Below are 22,181 nucleotides of genomic sequence, written 5' to 3'. Positions count from 1 at the left end.
GGTGACCAGGAGGGTCAGACAAAGAGCTGAGATGGGCAAAGAGGTTCCTGAGGTTGAGGATTCTAACATTTGCCCTTAGCCAGAGCCAAAATGCTCGTGTTTGCAGGCCGCAAGCTGTTGCTGCTGCACCTTCCACAGAAGAAGAGGCCCTGAAAGACATTGGCGATTGTACAAATGGGTCGACTAATGCAAAAGGAATGGGCACATGCAGGAAGGAAAGGGAATGGGGACGATTCTCGGGAAATGAAGTGCATATAGAAACAGAGAAGCAGAGAGAGCCAGAAGGGGCCTCCCGGGCCATCTAGTCTGACTCCAGCTCCAGCCGGCTCCGCTCACAACATGCCCACCATGTGCACGTCCAGCCTATCCTTGAACACCCGCACCAATGCGGCCTCACCCACCTCCCACAGAAGCCCATTCCACACGCTGGGGGTCCTGACTGTCAGGAAGTGCTTCCTGGCATCCAAATGGAACCTGGTTCCCTGAGCTTGGCTCCATTGGAGCATGTCCTGCCTTCCTCTACAGGGGAGAACAGGTCTCTACCCACCTCCGTGTGGCACCCCCTCATGTACCTGCATGTCGCCAATGGATCCCCTCTGAGTCTCCTCTTCTCCAGGCTGAAGAGACCCAGTTCCCTCAGCCTCACCTCATACGGCCTCCCCTGCAAACCGGCCACCAACCTTGTGGCCCTACGCTGCACTGACTCCAACCTGGCTATATCCTTCCTGTAACGAGGGGCCCAAAACTGAGCACAATACTCCAGTCGCGGGCACACCAGAGTCGTACAGAGTGGTAGTAATATATGTAATATATAAGCAATATAACATTATCTTAAAAGCTCAAGGACACTGGACCCCTCTCCAGCTATTCTGAACAGCCCGGGAATTGGCGCAGGTGGTGGTGGGGGGGGTTCCAGTTCCCCCAGCAACCAAGTCGTGATGCCTGGCCTTGCACATGGGCAGAGCTATCATAATGCGTCTTACCAGGCCGCTTCCGGAGGCCTCTGGCTTGCTGCAGCTGAAAGGAGGGTGCTGGTGGGGTAGTCCATCTCTTGCCCCTGCAGGGCACTTCCCATGTGCTTTGTACCCTTGGTCAGGCCTGACCGGGAGCTATTATTCTGTGTGGTTGATGGTGGTTCCCTTGGGACAAAGAATCCAAATGGCAAACTTTCTTTCTGCTTTTGTGTTTAAAATAGGTTAGATCGTCTGGCATGGTAATTAGTTTTCATGCTGAGGGTTGTACACTCCAGTTCTTAATGTACACTTCTGAGAGCCTCTTAATCATAACAAAACAGAAAACAGGGCAAACATCAATTTAGTTATTCTGACAAGGACTGTTAAATTATTCTTCTTATTGTTTAAAGCAAGTGAAGAGAACAATAACGGAATATAAAGGAGAGCTTAGTAGATTCTGTTCCAGAACCTTCAGGCAAAACCAACCCATGAGATGTGAAACTCATTTTTTGTAAATTTTGTAAACAGAAAGAAAGTTCTAGTAACAATGAGAGGAGAGGGAGAGAGAGAATACCCTTGGGTTCCCTTGCTCTAATGGGAACCTTTTCCTGATGTCCAGCCAGGATCTGTCTTGAAGCCATCATCCCATGTCTTACACTGGGGGTGACTGAGATCCTGTCCTTCCTCTGTGTGGCAGCTTTTTCGGTACTTGAAGAGTGCTCTCCTGTCTCCCCCCAGCCGTCTCTTCTCGAGGCTAAGCATGCCCAGGTCTTTCGATCCCTCCTCACGGGGCTTTGTTTCCAGTCCTGGATCCTCCTTGCTGCCCTCCTCTGGACCCTTCCCAGCTTGTTTGCATCTTCCTCAAACTGTGGTACCCAGAATGGGACACAGCACTCCTGATGAGGCCCCCCCAGTGCTGGGTAAAGGGGAACTGGGACTTTACAGGATTAACAAGTGACGCTTCTATTGATGCATCCCAACGCAGCATTCGCCCCTGTTGCAGCCATATCACATGGCTGACTCATATCCAGCTTGCGATCCACGGCAACTCCAAGATCCGTCTCCCTTGCAGTTCTGTTTTGCCAGGATTCCCCATCTTGTAACAATGTGCTTGTTTTCCTTTTCCTAGACACAGAACATGGCATGTGTTCCTACTGAATTTCATTCTGTTGATTTCAGCCCAGTGCTCCAGCCTATCGGGAACACTTTGAATTTTGTTCCTGTCTTCCTGGGTATGAACTATCCCCCCAGTTTTCTGTCACCTACAAATTTGTAAGCATTCCTGCTCCACGTCGTCCAAATCATTAACAGAAAGGTTGGAAAGCATTCTGCGCAGGACCCCGCTCATGACCACTTCCAATCTGAGAAGCCTCTATTAATGAGCACTCTTTGGATTCTCTGAATTATCATCAACAACAACAACATCCCACCTATTCCCAGAGACTAGGATCCTAGGCAGCTCACAGCATTAAAATTCACACAGGTAAAACTTTCCAAGTACACAAAAATTCAAAATACAATTGAGTCAACTACATATTACAGTTAAATCAAGACATAGCTTGAAAACACCACAAAATACGAACTGTAAGATACAAACTCATGGGCCGTTCCCCAATTCCTGCTGGAATAAAAAGGTTTTATCCTGCTTACAGGACCATAACAGTGAAGGTGCCAGGCTGGTGTCCCTAGAAATGGATTCCAGAGATTTGGGGCAGCCACCGAAAAGGGCTCTCCCGCATTCGCATTCCCACTTGAGTGATTAACGAACGGGGAGCTTGGCTCTTCCCCTCTTGTGCAACAATCCATGCATATTTCTCCAGATCTGCACATCTTTGGAATGAACACATTCTTCTCCCGTTGGTTAACACTCACATACATGCCATTTTCAAAAATGCCCATATTTTTGATGCACCTTTTTATTATTTATTTATTTATTTAAGACATTTCTATGCCGCCCCATTCGCCGAAGCCTCGGGGCGGCTCACAACATAAATTAAAATATAATACATTAAAAATATAAAACAAATTAACAATATAACATAAGTCACCCTGGCCAGATTTTTCAAATGCGTGCATGCGGTGGAAGGCACGTGTTGCTTGTTTGGCCCACCGATTGCATTGGAAGCTGGAGTCTGTGTTTGGCCAGGAAGGTGTGAACGGGGCCGATCCTGGTCAGGACCAAACCGAAGCGCATTTCCCGTAATCTCCACTGGGAGCTCCCTGCCCCTTGTCTGCAGTTTCTCCTGTGACCTGCAGGGGGGCAGATTCTCTGTTCAGAGCGGGACCTTCAGGCCTCCACTTCCTACAGATCTGCCCAGGAGTCTTCCCTCCAGCTCTGAGCCTTGTCCTACCACCGGGTTTTGCCCCATGGGCATAGCTTTCCAGGGCCCAATGCCCCGGGAACAGCTTTCCCCAGGACCTGCGAGTCCTGGAGTGCATTTGTAGCTCGGCACTGACCATCACAGTATTCAGCCTTCGGTGGGTCATTGGATCTCCCCGCAACTTGCCCTTGGTGGACATTCTTGTTTGTGTTTTTAACATTCTGGTAGAAAGAGCAGGATCGCCGGGGTTGAGGAGGCGGGGACAGAGGAAAGGTGCACCTAGGTAGATTTTCACCGTGTCTTGCTGGTGAGGTAGTCCTAGAGTGGCAGCTCCGACTTCCAGGGTAAGTGTCTAGAGTCCATTTGCATCTTGTTTTCTCTGCTGGCGCTGTCAACCGTGTGGATTGTGGAAAAGAGGCAGGACCGGCTCCCAGGGATAAATTAAATGGTCCATTAGCTGCAGCACTTTCTTGCTCTGCTGTCAGGTGCTCAGGAGGGGAGACTGAGAGGAAATTACCTGGGCAAACAAGGAGGGCGGTGGCAGGCAGGCAGGCAGGTGTGGGATGCCAGAGAAATCTCCAACAGACTCAAAGGGAGCTTGAATTCCTAAGACTGCAACCCGCAGGTTCCGCCACAGACCAGCTTTTCTTGGGTGGTGTAGATTCCATGGACGTGTGCAATTGCATGTCTTTTTCAACTTTCACGATTTCCCACAAATCTAATCATAGAAAAATGTGTACCATTTTAAAGGACCAAAACTGTGCATTCCCCCATAAGCTAAAATGTGCAAATACACATGTTAGTGGTAGTTGTGTGTCTTTGAGAGTGCGAATTCACTCGACTGTGAATTTGTGCAAATGTGTACAAACGAATTTGGGCAAGATTGGATCCTGTCCATCAGCAGATGATGGAACAGAAGGTCTCCCGAGAATCCATGAAACAGAGATGGAAAGGATCTCGCAGCGCATTCCTCTTGATTAGTCAGCCAGGCCTGGGAAGATCTGGGGGGTCTCACACAGGTGGTGGTGCAGGGGCCTGCTAGGGATGTGCCAAGCTTGCACCTGCCCCTTGGACTTCTTCCAGTGCGCGGCCCTCTTCAAGGAAGCCAGCTTTGCTCAGAAGAAGTCCGCAAGCCTTCATGGCCACCAGCTGTGCAACCAGCGACCCTCTCCAGCCATTCCTGGCGGCTACCTGTCTCCCACACTTGCTGCCAGGGGCAGCGCAGAGGGGAAGGGTGGCAGGGAGTGGACACTGCAGCCGTGTGAACGACGGCTGGCCTTCTTCCCTGCTTCCTGTGGCAGGGAGCGGGAACGAGTATGGAAAAAGAGTCTTGATGGTCTTGATCTCTGGCAAGCGCCTTGTGAACCTGTGCACAGTCACCAGGAACAGAGTCTGGAAGCCGGAACCAGGGAATCGGGTGGATTTTCTGCCCAAAGCAGTTCCTCACACATCCACCTAGAACCCTCTCCCACAACTTGTAAAAACATTTGCTAATATCTGCCTCTTGCGCGTGGGTGGGGCTTTTGATAACCTAAGGACTAGGGTGAGTTTGCGATTAGTGTGATTACATTGTGTCTCTCGCTTTGTTTGACACAACAATCAAAGGGAACGAGGGGAGAAGATTAGCTAGATTCAGAAGGTGATTGCAGTCAATTGAACACGGCAATAAGCAAACACACAGGACTACAAGAAGAGAGGAGTCAGATATTCTCGACATATTTCGTTGGTAGCTCCCACTGTGATAGCAACACTGATTTCTTGTCTGCACAAATGATTAATTCTAACACAATGGCAATTACATTCAGTTAAATGATGCGTGCAGCAGCAAAAAGATTGTCTGTCAGGGCCCCCCGGCTCTAGATACCCTGGGATCAACAGACCAAGCCGCATACGTACCTTCTTGTTCAATCGATGAGCCCCCGCATTTGGATGCCCAGAGAGTTGGCATCACGCCGTTAAGAGCCTCTCCCACCCCGCACCCCACCCCCTCGCTGAGCCTTGCCTGTCCCCAGGCTACCAGGCCAGACATGCATCCAGGCCGAGAGCCGAGACTGGACGAGGCTCGTGCGGGTCCGTGCACAGTGACGCCTGCCAGTGCAGCTGTGGGATTGTTCGCCTGCCATCGGATGGATGGGGAAATTGGGGATGTGCCGAAACGGGGACCGTACCAGCTCGTTTGAGCTTGATGGATTCCCTGCAGCCTCTCACCAGAACTGGGCTGACGCAGGCCGGTGGATGCAGACTTCCGTCTCGAAGCTGCGTTGCAACGTGCACCTTTGCGACGGCTAATAGAATTTGCACCAATGCGCACCCGGAACCTGTGGACTGGGATGCAGTTTGCACAGGATTGGCCGCTTGGCACCGCTGAGCCGCTTCTGCACCCGCTGCGCAGAGCTGTGTGGTTTTCGGGAGCTTGTCTGGGCACATGAGGGTCCTTCGAGGGTGAAGACAAGCCTGCAAACCGCTTGGTTTCCACCCCCAGTATCAGTTTCCTCTCCCGTCCCTAAACACCACGGAGCCAGACCTTCCATGTTGAATGTGGCATTGCTCGTGGCTAAGCAGAAATCCACCTGCCTCATCACTAAGTGTCCCCTACCCTTGGTAGCCTCGCGCCTCCAGACTGGCTTCCCCTGAGCAGGCGTGCCTTCTCACAGCCGCAGGGTTGTAAGGCAGATAAAAATGTGATGACCCCTAAGCATTGTGGTGAGGAGCCTATTTGCTTAATACTGGAAAAATGAAGACTTACCCATCGACGAATTGACTAAAAGATCCTGAATTGCGCAGAAATGATCAGACTGAATTTACCATTGCAGGAGTAGGAAGAAACTGACTTCTATCAAACGTGGAGATTTCTTCCTTTATGATGGGCTAGAGATACGGGACTTTGCATAGATTTAAACATTTTTTTTTTGGACTTGGATTAGATTTCAATATGTTTTCAAGTTATTATAAATGGATTTGAATATGACTAAGGAATGTTAAAAAGAAAAAAAAGAATGAGTAGGGGGCTGACCCAGTATGTCTGATGTAATTGATGGTTGACGTTTTTAGTGTTAGTTTTAAAAAAAATTAATAAATTTATTATAAAAAATAATGTGACGACCCTTATCGCTGGCCAAGGACTTTCCCACGACCACAGCAATGATCAACAATGTGCCCTGCTTGTGGTGATCCCACCCACCCCTGGCTTGGACCCGTGGCCCATCCAAGGCCTGTCACCCCGGCTGAGTTTTCTTCGACTCCCTGGCCAAGGAACCAGCCACGTCCTCTGAGATGCTGCCTCGGCGCCCCAGCTCAACACCACCAGCAGCAGCGATAATCCAAGCTGCTGCTCAGCCCTCTTGTGCTCAGTGCTGGACAGCAAAAGCCAGCGTGTCTCCGTGCATCTTGTCCCAGGCAGCGGCTGCTTAGGAAGGGTCTGTGGCTGAGCGGCAGAGCCAGACTTTGCAGGCTGAAGATCCCGTATGCCACCCCCCGCAGCATCTCCAGGTAGGGCTGAAAAAATTCCTACTTGAAACGCAAGGGAGCTGCGGCTGCCAGCCAGTGTCGACATTACTGGGCAGGATGGACCACATTGGGCTCTATCTAAGGCAGTTTCCCACGTTCCTGAATTAAATGCATTAACTGCTATTCTTGTGTCGCTGCAGTCGTCACTGATCCTCAAGCAGGAAGGGCTTGGTTTCGATGGGGATTTACCTACAGTCACAACGGTCTCTGGAATAAAGAGAAGGGAGGGGGGAATTTGAATGTGGGGAACACCAAGCGGACAGATCCGTTGATCCTGGTTCAGGGCTTTGAGTGCCCTGCTCTCAAAAGTTTGGGGTGGAATCCGTGGGTCTCTCCTCATCTTCCACAGCAGCTTGGCAGGTGGGAGCACCTTGGTCCTTTCCATGCAAGGAAAAGTCTGGTTGATGCAGATGCGGGGATGGGACGGGACGGGACGGGATGTTTGCTCTAGCTGAGAAAGAGTTGAATACGATGCTCCAGCACTCAAAAGTTCTCCATACTTGGAACAGAAGGTCCGGAGATTTTCAGACCTACAGGCAGAAGCAGGAGGAGTTTCCAAGGCAATTTCCAGGCGGCCGGGCGGCTTCTGGGGGTTCCTGGGGCTTTCAGCTGGACTCGGGCTGGCCAGTCCCTCTGCAAACTAGGCTGGCCGTCCATCCTGAGAGACCAGCAAGGGGGATAATCTTTTCTTCAGGCACTGGCCGATTCTCTGCCGGGAAACCAGGGCAGAAGCGGGGTGGGCTGCTTGAAGCGCTGGCAGGCTACGAACGAGTTAAGTGCCTGATGAAGGAAGCAAGATGTACCTGTCCACCCTCAGAGGTGTCTTCATCCTTTATGGATGGGCCAATATCTTCCCGCGACAAGAGGGCTGTTAAATTTTCATTGCGGCCTGGGCCTCTGTTACTCTCAGCAGTTGAATTTTTTATGGCCTCTCTCACACGTGCTCAGGCACCAAGGCCAGCAGGGGGGAATAATGAATTAATGCGGGTCAGATAATTTGTCAACGTTAAGACGAGAAAGAAGAAAACAGACGCAGGCAGGCACTGGGGGTCCCGCTGGACAGGAAAGCCAGGGATATATATTTTATGAAATGAAAATGGGGTCCTAGTGGAGACGGCAGCTGAGTGCAAGGCAGGCCCAGGACTGAACTGCGATCCTGACCAATCTCATTTTGGTGCTGTTGTATGCCAGTCAGCATCATCTGCAAGTTTCTAGTCCTCATCAGGAAGAAAGATTAAAACACACACACAAAGCTTTAGGAAATGCATGAACATTATAAAGGCAGAGATGGATAACATCTTGGGTAGGCTGAAGTGTGCATTTTGCTGCTCAGATGTTATTTTCATTTATTTAGTGCAATTCAGCCTTGCCTTTCAATGACAAGGCATCCAAAGGGGGTTTGCAGCAATTTTACAAGGCAGAATGGAATAAGACCAAGGCAATAAAAAAGGCACAAATTGCACCATGTCTCACGGTGCTGGGAGAACAGTTACAGCTGCAGACATTGGGGTGTTTAAGTAGAAAAAAAGCCATACAGCTCCCAGAATGCTCCAGCATAGCTGGCTGGGGCATTCTGGGAGTTGTATGACTTTTTAAATAACTAAGCATGCATTGGATTCTATCCCCTCAGGAGCAAAACACCTGGTGAAACAGAGGTGTTGACGGCTTGTCTGAAGATCAAATGAGACGGGACCAACCAGATTTCCTGAGAGGAACAGAAGGAAGACATTTGGATATCAACATATACTTCCACTTTGAGATCCAGACTTCAAGTGCCCCAATTTAAATGTGAACTCCCCTCCTATTTATTTGCCGCAATATGGATTTTTCTCAATGGCGAACTGCTTGTAGCGAGGGCTGGGATGAGACCTTTTGGACTGGGCCCTTTGAGGCCACGGGTGGCGCTCGATTCCTGGCACGCACCCTGTGGACCCTTGGTGCGCTTGCCACGATCTTGGAATTTGGGCCGTGGCAAAGCAGACTGGAGCCTGGGAAGACAAAACCTGGGAATCTGGTGGATTTTCCACCGAAAACAGGTTCCTCGCACATCCCACCAACTGGGGGCTCGGAGTGCAGAACGCAGCTGCTCCTGGCCCCATGGCGCCCTCCTTCCCAAGGCAGGCCCAGAAGGGTTCATAAGGAAAGCTTTGGGTAAAGGGGGGCAGAGAGGGTTCAACATCTCACTTTGCGTATGCTCAGGGACTTGTGTATCCTTAGAGACTTCTATGTCCCAGAGAGGTCCGCCTGGCGCCATCGTTATCCCCAAAGCGGTCCACCTGGCGCCATCATTATTTGTTTTTCGGTGCCAGGTTAAGACCTTTTTATTCCAACGGTATTTTAATAAGTTTTAATATTGTCTTTTTTATGTTTTTAATTGTAGCCAGTGTGGGTCAGGAATTTATTTATGTTATTTATGTTATATTTTATATCGTAAGCCGTCCTGAGGCTTTTTTTGTGATTAGGACGGCATATATATTTTTTAAATAAATAAATACGTAGAATAAAGATGCTTACAAGTGTTGGGGAGTCTGTCTCACTGGGGAGGGAATGCCCAGCTCATGGCACCACCCTAGTTTGGCTGGGAGCTTTTGCTGCCACTCACTAAGCTGAAGAGAAGCATTCTGGCTCCTTAGAATAAAATGAAAATGCTACCAGAGCCAGGAAAGCATCAGCGAGCCAGTGGGTGAGGGAAGGGGGAAGGTTCCTGGCCAGACTGAGAGGAGACCCACGCCTGGCCTGGGGGCTGAGGCTCCGCACCCTTGGCTTGAGTGTCGCATTTCCCAGCTTTCCTAGAAGACCTGGACTAGCGCTAAGCAGAATCTAGTGGAGATGCCCCTGGCATGTGGATGGGAAAGCAAAGGGGGGCGTCACTGTGGCATTTCGAGCCTCCCGAGCAGTTTGGGCCCAGTTCAGAATCAACTCAGGCGAGTTCCGAACTGGGAGCACTTCTTTCTTAGGGCCTACAATCCCAAATTCCTAGAGGCGATCAACCCTGACTGCTCTTTAGAAGGCCAGATCCTGAAGATGAAACTCAAATGCTTTGGCCACCTGAGGAGACGGATGGACTCCCTGGAGAAGAGCCTGATGCTGGGAACAATTGATGGCAAAAGAAGGAGGGGCCGGCAGAGGATGAGGTGGCTGGATGGAGTCACAGAAGCAGTCGGCGTGAGCTTGGGTGGACTCTGGGCGATGGTGGAGGACAGGGGGGCCTGGAGGAGTGTTGTCCATGGGGTCGCGATGGGTCGGACATGACTTCACAACTAACAACAGCAATCCCAAATATTATTGACTTACAAATATCGGTTGTTCAGTTGTTCCATTTGTTCGTTTTGCTGTGGGCACTTCTTGTTTCTGAGATACCCAGACTCTCTCTGACTGCTTTGAAGTGAGGTTTGTTTAATTGTCCTTGACTGTTTACCAAGGAGGCTATAATTAAATGTGAATAGATGTGATTCCTTCTCTTTAATGAATATTAATTACAGACAACGACACATCAACAGGCATTTAAGCAAACAGAAAGCAGGGCATGATCCTGGATGCCGTCTACACGGAATTACCCACGGGCGGGTCAGTGAGCATGTTTAACCTCACAGGGTTCTCCAAAGAGCCCCCGGCTGCCGGTTTGTGCTCAGCTCCTGCTCACGTTTTTCCTCACTGCTCACTCTGCACAACTGCAAAATGGCACAAATTGAGCCACTACCAAATGTGATATTTCTGTGAACTTGCTGATACTTGTGAAACTGCCCTAAATGGCACAGGATTTCTCCAAAAACGGAATGGAGTTTTCAGTCTGCAAATTTCTGCAAAATAGAACTGGGGAAAATGGTTCAAATCAAATGTAGCTACATCAGTGGATACTTTTTAGTGGACGCGTGCTTGTGCTCAGGATGACTTTCAGGGTTTGGAAAGGGCACACTCCTGTTTTGTGAGCAAAAATGGCACCCTCATTCTCTCCTAGAATTAGCACAGGACAGGAGGAAAGCAAGCGACCAAACTGCAGAGGTCGAATGGGGTTATCATGCAACACTGGGCCTGCTGAGCATCTCCAAATTCGTCTGTGAAATTTATTTCTCTCATTTGCATTCCCAGATGTGAATGCCCCTTTTTCTGACCGTGAAGAAGTGTGCATTTTTTTTCCATGTGTGTACCCGAAGTCCTCGAGGAGATCAACCCTGACTGCTCTTTAGAAGGCCAGATACTGAGGACGAAACTCAAATACTTTGGCCACGAAATGAGAAGGAAGGACTCCCTGGAGAAGAGCCTAATGCTGGGAACAATTGACGGCAAAAGAAGAAGGGGAGGGCAGGGGATGAGGTGGCTGGATGGAGTCACTGAGGCAGTTGGTGTGGGCTTAGGTGGACTCCTGGGGATGGTGGAGGACAGGAAGGCCTGGAGGAGCGTTGTCCATGGGGTTGCAATGGGTCAGACATGACTTCACAACTAACAACAGCACCCAAAGTATGTACTTCCTTGCCTCTGTAGCTAAACTAGGAAAATGCAGATTTGTGAAATTGTGCCGTTTTGAATGCATGCTTAGAAAATGGTGAAGATTTCAAAGAATTATGCTCTTGCTTCCATTTGCATTCGGGCTGTAAACAAGACGTGTTTGAGGACAGGGCTCAAATTCTAATCCATGGCTACTCAGGGGTCTGAAACCAAAACGTTTATGAAGCCACGTGTGCTTTGCATTGTTTAATGGTACCCTTGTTTGCATGCGTACTGAGAGTCTGGGCTGAACATTACAGGAGGGATGTAGCCAGGCTGGAATCGGTGCAGCACAGGGCCACAGGGATGGTGTCCAGACAGTCTTGCTCTTCTCTGCCTCTCGCACCTGGCTCTTCGCTCACGGCCTTCCTCGGCTTCCTCTGCCTTCAGGCCTCCTCGGCTGCAACTCAGCCCCCCGTCCCCATCAGCAGCGTGCTGAATGCCCCACTCTGGGTCAAGGGAATAGTTTCAGGCTACTGCAGGGGATGGACAGCTGCCTCTCCGGCACTTCTTGTAAGCGTATTTATTCCACGTAGAAGACTCGAAGCATTCACAACCCTCTGAGCACACACAAGGAGACGTTGGCCCCTCTCTGCCCCCTTTTACCCAAAGCATTGCTCATGAAGCCTCCGGGACCTCTCCCTGGAGGGAGGGGCGCTGTGGAATCAGGGGTGGGGCGGCTTTCCGCACCCTGAGCCCGACGGGGCAGCCTGCAGCTGTGATGGCAGGCCCTCGGGCCCACATTTTCAGGAGGCTGGCACTCCCCACCCGAGGGAACGCCCGATTCCAGATCTCCTCCTTCCCGTTCTTCACCTGCCCCAGTCCCACCGGTGGGAGGGAGGCCGGGCCCGGTGGGTGACCCTGAGCTACTCTCATCCAGAGCAAGCTCGGACCAGCACTGCAGGGGCAGCCTCAGGCGCAATTGCAACAATTCCGTCGTCAGAGAGTGAACTCCGAGCCTTGTCCGGGTCAGCCAACTCCCCAGCATCCTCAGAGTCTGAGCTATCCGTCCCACCCAAACAGGCCCTCTCTCATGCATGCCTGAGAATCTCGTCAGAGCACAACAGAAAGTGCCTGAGACTTCAGAGGGATCAAGAAACCGGGAGGTGGATATTCCACGTGCCTTCAGCTAGCGATGCCTGTGGAACCCGGTTTTGCGGGTCGAAATCTGTCCGATTTCCTCTGCTCAGTTTCCTAGGCTCTGGCCCGTGTTCCTCCTGCCTGAAGTCCACTTCGTGCCATGTGTGCTCATGGGCATCCCGCAGCAGCTTCCACACGTGTTGTGTGCAGGCTTTGTGCGGTATGAGGGCAAGCTTTGTGCAACGAAGAGGCCCACTTGCATTTCTGAGCTCTTGCGGACGTGGCCACAGCTCGGCTCACTTCCTGGCCACGGCCAAACGTGGGAAAGCAGGCCGGGAAGCACAAGAGGGCCAGGCCAGATCTTCGCGCCCCGCTCGGTTCCCTCAGATCGAGGACTAAGAGATTCAGAGCTCAGCCTGTTCTCCCTTTCTGACATGCACGGAAGGAAGGGCCAGGTCAGCATGCCTTGAAATGGCAAAGCGAAAAGGTGTGCGCACACACACACAACTCTGAACCGCCCGGTTGTGATCACCAGTGGGACTTGTTATGGTCCTGACAGAATAACACAGGATGCCAAATGGCCCAGTTCACACAACACCACAAGCCACGGTGGCTTCTGGCTCAGGATGGTCCATCACATCATCCAAGCCCTGGTGTGGTATTTCAGCAAGGTGCAACTGGCTTCTAGAAACCACAGTAAGAAACAATGGTCTGTTCTATGGGTTCTACACTTCATCATGGTTTCTCCAGTCGTCTGAACCTGCCATCATGGCTTCCAGCACAGAGGTGGCACAGAGTCTTCTGGACAGAGTGGCAGCTGAAGCAGCTGCTCCAGCCGTCCAGTGCAGGATTGACTTACAGGTGTGAGTGAGAAGGTGGAAACCACGCCAGGCCAAAACCCACTTGAGTGTCTGGTAGGCACATCCATACAAACACCGTCCCCTGCGGGACCCTGCAGGGTTCCTTGTAGCAATGTGTGAACCCAGTCAGGCACCTTCCGTTTTTCCCCACACATTTGCAGCATGTCTTGTAGCTCCAAAACAGGCGCCCTCCACTTGCTTCCAGGCTGGCTTGTAAATGCAGATCAGGAAATGACAGTGGCCCAAGAAACAGCTGTGGGCAGTGCCTTTCACTGATCACGAAAGGTGCGTTTTTACTGTCACCGCTGGCAAAGAAATCCATCGGCAGAGAAGCCTTTATGATCCCCAGGTCTTGGCTGGTCTTTGGGGCATTGCAATTGGCTGGCTCCTGGTGTTTGGTTTTGGGCACGCATGGAAGAAGCTATCTGCACCAAACGAACCAATGCAGGGATAGGATGAGTCACAAATTATGGACAAAAGGGTATTTCCTTGTTGTGACATTTCGGTGTCGTGTGCAACGGAGTCCTTTAACTCTGCCCAGAACCTGGAGCACAGACAGCGGACGCCGTTTCCTTTTTATTTCGCATTTTTAGACTTTTGCTTCATCATTAGAAAGACATTAGTCATGCTCATTATGGTTTTCAAAATGTGCTGTGCTCCCCCCCCCCCCCCCCCCGCCAGTTGACATGGCTGGGGAAGCGGGATGCTAACGAACACTCAAACTGTGACAACATGTTGTCTACCCTTTGATCTCTGGTCTGAAGCTCAGAGAGATTGCAAGGCTGGGAAGTTCTAATTGCTATTTGTTCCAACCTCTGAGAATTCCATGACGCCTCCATTTCTGCAGCACACGCCGAAGACTCTGTGTAAACAGGTTCCCGAACTTCATGAAGACACGCAGGTCATGCCACTTTGTCCCTCCGATGTTTATCAGACTGTTGTTCAGAAACCGGCTGGAGGAGGTATAGGGTTGCTGATCCCATGGCGAGGTGTTGGGAGAGACGAGCTGCCCAGTTAGACAGCTTGAGCCGACCTCGCCTGGCCCTACCAAGGGAGCCACCCTGAAGATGGAGCCCTTGAGCTAGGGAAAGGAAAGGCATTTGGGGGGAAGTTCCTAGTTCGACAACCATTCTTAGCATGTGCAGAGGCTGATTTTCCAGCTTAGGAGGGATCCTGGGCATTACCTGTCCTGCAGCTGGGACGTGCCAATAAACAGCCGCTTTTGAAAAGAGTTGGTCCGGTACTTGGAGCTGTGGGGAGGAAAACTGTACTCAACAACCCAGGGGTTCTCTCAAGCCCCACCAGTTCTGCTGCGGAAGTGGCCCCCACCCACGTGAGACCCGTGTCAGGTAAAGACAGGGCAAAATGCTTTAAATAAACAGTGTGGACAAGATGCTGGACGGAATGGACCCTTGATCAGGTCCCATGTGGCTCTTCTGATTGCTTAGGGCCTCTCAGCAGGAGCGACTGGATGGCCATCCGTACTGGTGACCTGTGGCTGGATTTGATGGACCACGCTTGCTCTGATCCAGCGGGAATCTCCGTATGGTCTTAAGCAGGCACCATGGAATTGTCCCCATTCAGTCCTGATGCTCAAGGGACCCACCGTCGCTTAGGGGCCGTGTGAAGCCACCCGGGGGTGCCAGAGGAGCCCTCCTTAAACCAAGTGCTCCTGCCAGCGAAAGAGGCTTTTGCACCTGCGTTTCAGTCCGAAGGAAACGATGAGCAAGAGAGCGAGCGGTGATAATCTGGGGAGCAACCAAATCCTTTCCCAACACCCCTCCTCCCTGCTGATCAGGTGGGAGTGAAGGCACCCTCGAGGCAAGGCACCGAGCAGTGACTGATGGGATTACGTGGGAGATGTGGGTGGCTAAAATGACAGAAGCGCGCGCACGCGCGCGCGCGCACACACACACACACACACACACAGCTCTCTAAGTGCAGCAGAAAGCAAGCCCAAAGAAAGCCCTTCTTTGGAATTCCAGAATGTCTCACCTTCCCCTGCGCCTGCAGGTTGGGGACCTGAATGGCAACGCTTTCCGATAACGTGCTTTCGCCACTGCCTAGAAGTGAGGAGCCACGGCAGTTTTACCAGTTTGTTCTTCCTCCAGGCCCGGCTCCCTTCCTCAGAGAGGGCCGAGTACCAGAAGAAGCCCAATGGGCAGGGGCCTTCCGGGTTCCAGGGCGGCTCAGCATCTCCTGCAGAGGACGATTTGGATCCAGGCTCCCAGCCCTTCTCTGCCCACCTGAGCCCAGTGTGGAGAGAGCGGTCTGGCTGCCCTCCCTGGAGGAGGGGACGGCGAAGAGGGCAGGGCGCGGAGAGGCCTGCTCATGCCCCCCCCCCCCGGGGCTTCTCGCTCTCTTCCCTCGCCAGCCAAAGCATCCCCAGTGCAGTGGAACCAGCGGGCGAAGGGGCCACTGCTCCTGCCCTCCGGCACTGGATGCTTGGGGGCCTCCAAGGAGGGGGTGTCCACCAGGGCTGGCTGCCCGGATGCCCCTGGGGCCAGCACAGGCTGCTGCTTTTAACCTGCAAAGCCCAACACGGCCTCAGACCCCCAGACCTGCCCGGGGACCTCTCCCAACCCCAGTCTACCCACGCCCCACACTCGGCCTCCGGGGCCTTCCTCCGAGCCCCAGCTCCAAGCGACATGCAGAGGGTGGCATCAAGGGGAGGGCTCCATCGTGGTGGCCCCCGTCTGTGAACAGCCCCCCCTCTGCAGTCCAGCTGGCACCAAATCTGTCATCTCTTTGGTGCCAGGTGAAGACAAGCCCCTTTTCTGAGACCTTTAAAGATTTACTTGGCCACCTGCGGCCCTGAAGGCGATTCCCAGGCATTTCACAGCTCATCCTTTTTAATGTGTTATTCTTTGTCATTGTCTGCTTTTATAATCCGTTTTTGCTGTTTCAAACCTTTTAATGTGTTTTTATTTTATGATATATTGCATTATTATGCCCTGTTTTTTCAGACTGTGTAAACCATGGGGTGGTACAGAAAGGAAATAATAATAGTATGGATAAGGATCACATGGAGCCTTCCCAAAAGCAGCATCCTGGTGGAGATGAGTTGCCACCCGGAGCAACTGGGGAAGCGTGGGAAGGCCACTCGATATACAGCACAGCATGTCCCGCCCCCCCCGCCAATTCCACGTTTCGTGGCCGCGAAGACGTTCGGGGCCACACTGCCCTCTGCTGGGCATCCGGGTCTATTGCAGCTCAGGCTCCGTTCCCCCCTAAAATGTCAGCCTCAGGGTAAAAAAGTTCCAGGGGGCTTGGAAGTTTCCTCCTGGCTCTGTGAGGCTCAAATTGCTCTGCTCGCTTCATCGGCTGATACGGTCGCTTTCCAGGTTGGCTTGCTCTGGAGAAGAGTAAATTCTCCTGCCACGAGCACCCTGCAATCGGAAGAAAGTCACTTCCCATCCTCAGTGTATTTTTTGTATTTTTGTATTTAGTGGTAATTTATTATGTTCTATTGTATTTCAATGTATCTTATTGTGTTGTAAGCCGCCCCGAGGCTTCGGCAAGGGGTGGCATAGAAATGTTATACTAACAATAACAATAACAATAACAATAATAATAATAATCCTGCCTGTGGAAGAAAATGCCCGCCATCCACCACACAACAAACATAGAAAGAGAGCGAGTCAGAAGGGGTCTCCCGGGCCATCTAGTCTGACCCCCGGCTCCAGCCGGCTCCACTCACAACATGCCCACCCTGTGCGTGTCCAGCCTGTCCTTGAACACCCCCACCGATGGAGCCTCGACCAAGGCCCCATTCAGCTTCTGTTGACTCTCCCTACATTCGCCTCTGCTTCTCGTGTGCATTTAGGATTTCTGGCTTGCTTCAATTAGAGCTGAAGCCCAGTCCGATTAAACACTGGCTTATAATGTTTTTAAAGATGGGTGTCTTCCACCCCTCATCCTTTCTGGAAATAAAACTCAAAAGTAACGTGAAAAATGCCAAGAAGCAGTCTGGCTGAAAAACGCCACCTTCTTGAGGCAATGGGGAATTCTGGTGCGCTCCAGCCTGCAGTGAGAGCCAGGTGCTGATTTCGGGGTTGGGGTCTCCTGAGCCACCTAACACTTTCAGGGTTCTGCAGGGCCCATGGCAGCTGGACCGGGCCCGAAAACCGAGTGCACCATCGTGTGTTCGTGTGAAGCTCTTGCCTCCAGCAGCTAAGACTTCGGGAGAGGTGGGAAGCCCTGCGCAGACGCTGGCCGACTGCTGCAGGATCAGTGCTTTGGGGGCTGGGTGTGGGGCCGGGGAAGCAGGCAGGGCCCCTGGGAAACCCTGGAAGGCCAGGCTGGGATCTGCAACAGTCAGAACCACGGGCCCAACGTTCTCCATCCTCCTTTTTGGACCCGAAAAGAGTCTCAGGCATGCATCCCAAGAAACTGTGTTTGCATCGTCACACTCTATGCAAAATATCTGATTCTCCAACGCCCGAGACCCGGGCCTCTTGCCGGTTTGCCCTGCTGCTCAGCAAGGCGTGTGTTTCAGGGAATACCAGATTCCCTGGAAGCCCAAGTCTTGTCCTCTCCTGCCGCCTCATGGCTGAGATGCGATATGACACGTGGCTTTTGAAGAAAGGGGTGTCTTTCTGCAAGCCTGGGTAATCTTACAAATGTTTCTCTTGACTGCAGCTTTGGACTGCCCAATAACCAGAACTCCTGGGTGATACAAAAGCAAAATAAAAAGAGGGCAATGTACAACACGGGCATCTGCTAATGGATAAGCATTGGATTCATTTGGAAACAAAGCCTTATGAGGAGAGATGGAGAGAACTGGGCCATGTTTGGTCTTAGGACTGAGCGGGGATAGGAACACCCTCTGCCAGTACTTGAAAGGCTTCCAGAGATGCGGGCCAGGATCTCTTCTTGATCATCCCAGAGTCCAGGACACAGGATGATGGGCTCCAGTTGCTGGAAGCCAGATTCCGGCTAGATATCAGGAAAAACATCAGCATGACAGTGGGACCCATGACCCAGGGAGGGCGTGGGCTCTCCCACACCGGAGGCAACCGAGATGCAGCTGGGCAGCTGCCTGAGAGGGATGGTTTGACTGGGAGTCCTGCCCTGAGCAGGGGGCTGGGAAGAAAAGTAATTATTTTTAAACGTGCACTTCTGGACTGTGCACTGTCTGTGGAGTGGGGCCTCTGTGTGCGAGCGTGTCAATGCACGCCCTCTTTCCTCCGTGGTGTGTAATGGGCCACCCTCTGTGTGTGTGTGTGAGAGAGAGTGTCTTTCCTCCCTGCTTCTGCCACCCTGTGGCTTCCCTGGCTGCCCACACTTTCTTCACATCCTGTGCTCAGTGCCCCATGGGAAGCGTTGTCCCATGGAAACGCTTCCCGGGCTTTGAGTGAGGGGTGGGAGAACCCAGCAGGGGCTCAGACTGACCAAGACGATTGCCGGCTGCTGCAGGGTGTCCACACACCCCTTGGCCATCTGATGACCACCGCAAGCCCAGGAACCAGCAATCGCCATCCATGTTCTGGCAAGCTCTAGATTGGACTACCGCAATGCACTCTACGTGGGGCTGCCCTCGGAGGTGGTTCAGAAGCTTCAGCTGGTCCAGAAAGCGGCAGCCAGCTGAGCAATCAGGACCTGGAGATCTGAACGTATCAGACCAGTTCTGGCCTGCCTGCAGGCTGCCTATGCTTCTGGTCCCAGTTCAAGGTGCCGTCTTAATCTATAAAGCCCTACATGGCTTGGGACCGCAATACCCATTGGAGCACCTCTCCCAACCCTGATCTACCCAGACACTACACTCAACCTCTGGGGTCTTCTTCCAAGCACCAAGGCCCCCTGAAAGGCTCGGAGGATGGCAGCCTCGGGGGAAACAACCTCCCTCCTGCGGCCCTCCTGACGCCAAATCTGCCCCCTTTCCAGAGCCAGGTGACGCCAGCCCTCTTTGCAAGGCCTCCCCGGTCATTCCAGGCCTGGCACCACCAGCCAGGTGTCTTTCCTGTGTTCCTGGCTGGGTCTTTTTATTGTCTTTTAACGTTCTATTATGCTATTTTGCATTAATTTGAAATTCTCGTTAATGCTTTAATCTCTTGCATTTTATCGTTTTTATACTTATACTTGGAAGATGCTCCCTAGAGGCGTTCTATTCTTTTCGACGTCAGGCAAAACCCTTTTTTATTTTCCTGCTATTTTAAAGTTTAATTGATTTTTACTGGGGTTTTAGTATGTCAATTGTCAGGTGCTGTGGGGTCTGTTTGATTCCACTCATTTTTGTTGTATGCTGTCCTGAGATGTTTGCAGTGGACAGGTTAGAAAAGCTTTTAATAATAATAATAATAATAATAATAATAATAATAATAATAATAATAAATACTTGGTTATAAGCCACACAGAGCGCTTCAGCTAAGGGCAATATAGAAATGAAATGAAATAAATTAAATAGTAACCACTTGGTCCCACCTCCAAGAGTTTTCACCAGCTTTTTCTTCTCCTCAGCATTGTTTCAAGTGTCCTTTTCTTTTCTATCAAAATGCAGAAAAAGTCAGGGGGGATAAATTTGTGAGACCAAAAAATATTCTTTTCTCCATCTTGGTAGGCATCAAGTAATCTCTCTAACGGTTCAGTTCTGATTTTCAGTGCTGTGCAGCAGACATTCTTGGGCTGGCGCTCAGGAGATCAAGGTTCTAGTCTCCGCTCAGTCCTGAGACTCTCTGGGTGAGCTTGGGCCAGACTCTCACCCAGCCTACCTCACAGGGTTGTTCTGAAGATCCAATGGAGAGATGGAGGACCCTGAAAGCACTTTTTCCTTGCAGATAGGTAATAAGAAAAGCCATTTATCTCTCTCTCCCATGGGATTGTCCACGACCCGCTGAGCTCAGAAGACCAGGGACATTCCCGCGCCCAAAGCCCACCAGAACGTGGGCTCATTTGAAGGATCACAGAATCACAGCAGAGCCGAAAGGGGCCAGAGGATCCACCCCCTGATCAGTGCAGGACTCCAGGTCAAGCCATGGGAGGGCCCACCCCCTCCCTGGGGCACCGGCTCCATTGGCGCATTGATGGCCAACTGGAATCTGGCTTCCGGTCACCGGAGCCTGTTATTTTGTGTCCTGAATGTGTCCGGGACGATGAAGGAGAGATCCTGGCCTTCCTCTTTGTGGCAGCCTTTTCAGCACTTGTAGAGGCTATCCTATCCCCCCTCAGCCTTCTCTTCTCAAGGCTAAACACGCCCACTTCCTTCAATCCCTCCTCACGGGGCTTTGTTTCCAGTCCTGGATCATGCTTGCTGCCCTCCTCTGGACCCTTCCCAGCTTGCCTGCCTCTTTCCTCAGCTGTGGTACCCAGAACTGGGCACAGCACTCCCAGTGAGGCCCCCCCCCCCCCCAGTGCTGAGCAAAGAGGAACCGGGACTTCATGTGATTTGGGAGTGATGCTCCTCTTGCTGTAGCCTAAAATAGACTTTGCCCTTTTTGCAGCCTCGTCACACGATTGACTCATATTCAGCTTGTGATTTGCAACACTTCCAAGATCTTTCTCACTGGCGGTTCTGTTGGGCCAACTATTCCCCGTCTTGTAACGATGTGCTTGTTTTCCTTTTCCAAGTGCAGAACTTGGCCTGTGTCCCTGTGGAATTTCATTCAGTTCTTCCAGCCCAGCACTGCGAGCTCTCAAGATCACCTTGAACCTTCTTTCTGTGGCAGACGTGTTTGCTAGGAGAGACGGGAATGTTCCAGGAACGCCACCATCCCGCTTGCGCTGGGAACACTCACGGCTGAAAAACTGAAGACGCTGCCAGGAGAAACACGCTTGTTCGTCATGGATTCTGCTAGGAGAGACGCTTGCCTCCTGGGGCGTTACATTTACGGGTGGTTTGGCCAGTGAAGGCTTTCAAACTCGCCACCAGCCACCCCAGCTGGGAATGATGGGGGTTGCAATTCAAGGCACCCAGAAGACAGAGCGCTGGAGAAATGCTTGTATTTTGTGTGCTTCTGCATACTTGCATGCATAATTTGAGCCCGACCTCTGAGATGTGACTCATGCCTTGCGAAAGAGAACATCAGGCGGAGCTGCTGCAAAATCCATCTGTGGAACAAGGGCAGGCAAAAGACCAAGGATAGGAAAAATAAGTAACATGACAGGAAGTGACATGCGGTGTGGCTCACTTGGGTGGGAAGGGGTGCTCAGAAGCCGGAAGTGAGGCATCCATGAAGCAGGCGGGAAGGGTGCGTACCTGTGCGAGGGCAGCAGCCAGGGCTGTTGTGTTCTTGTTTTCAGTGCGTGGCTGCAGGCCGTCCTCCATCCCAGCCTCCGTTCCGGAATGAATCCGCCAGAGGGCCTTTGGGCCCCAGAGGCTTTTGTGGAAAGGGAGAGTGGCCCCCGTGATAGGAGCTGTCCCTGGGGGTCCTTTCCCACGTCGCACCAGGTCTTCCAAATAGTCCTTCCAGAAGTCTGGCCTGCTCCATCAGGTGTGCCATCAGCCCAGACAAGGCCGGGCACTGGGGGCAACCCTGGCAGAAAGATGCCAAGGGGAAGAAGGTAAACCAGGTGTGCACGTCGGGGGTTCTTCCCAGCATTGTAACACTAACTCACTGGTGAGTCCCATGACGCGGGTCCCAATCCACCCCCCTCCTGCAATTCCGGCTGTTACCTCCAAGTCTCCCGCAGCCGTCATCTCACGCCGTTCGTCCGGGCGGCACTTTCCTAGCCTGTATATTTCAGCGTGTGCTAAATTTGCACTCTTGTTCTGGGGTGGTGGGAGGAACTGCAGAGAGCAAGCAGCTGAACCCAGCAGTGCCTGCGTCTGCTTGGGAGTAAATCACTTTGCCTTCCACGGCACTGTTGCAAAAGTCAGCCTGTGGGAGAGGGCGATCGCTGTGGCTTCGAGGAAAGGAGCTGCGACTGGCTTTCCGAAAAGGAAAACCTCTCCCCTTTGCACCAAGAAATGCGTGCTGGCGCTGAATGGCTCTTTCATCTGTGCTGCATTCCTGAGAACACGACCCTACAGCAGAAAG

Source organism: Varanus komodoensis, unplaced genomic scaffold (genome assembly GCF_004798865.1).
Source record: "Varanus komodoensis strain SLA01 unplaced genomic scaffold, ASM479886v1 scaffold82, whole genome shotgun sequence".
NCBI lineage: Eukaryota > Metazoa > Chordata > Lepidosauria > Squamata > Varanidae > Varanus > Varanus komodoensis.
This window is presented reverse-complemented; position numbering follows the sequence as displayed.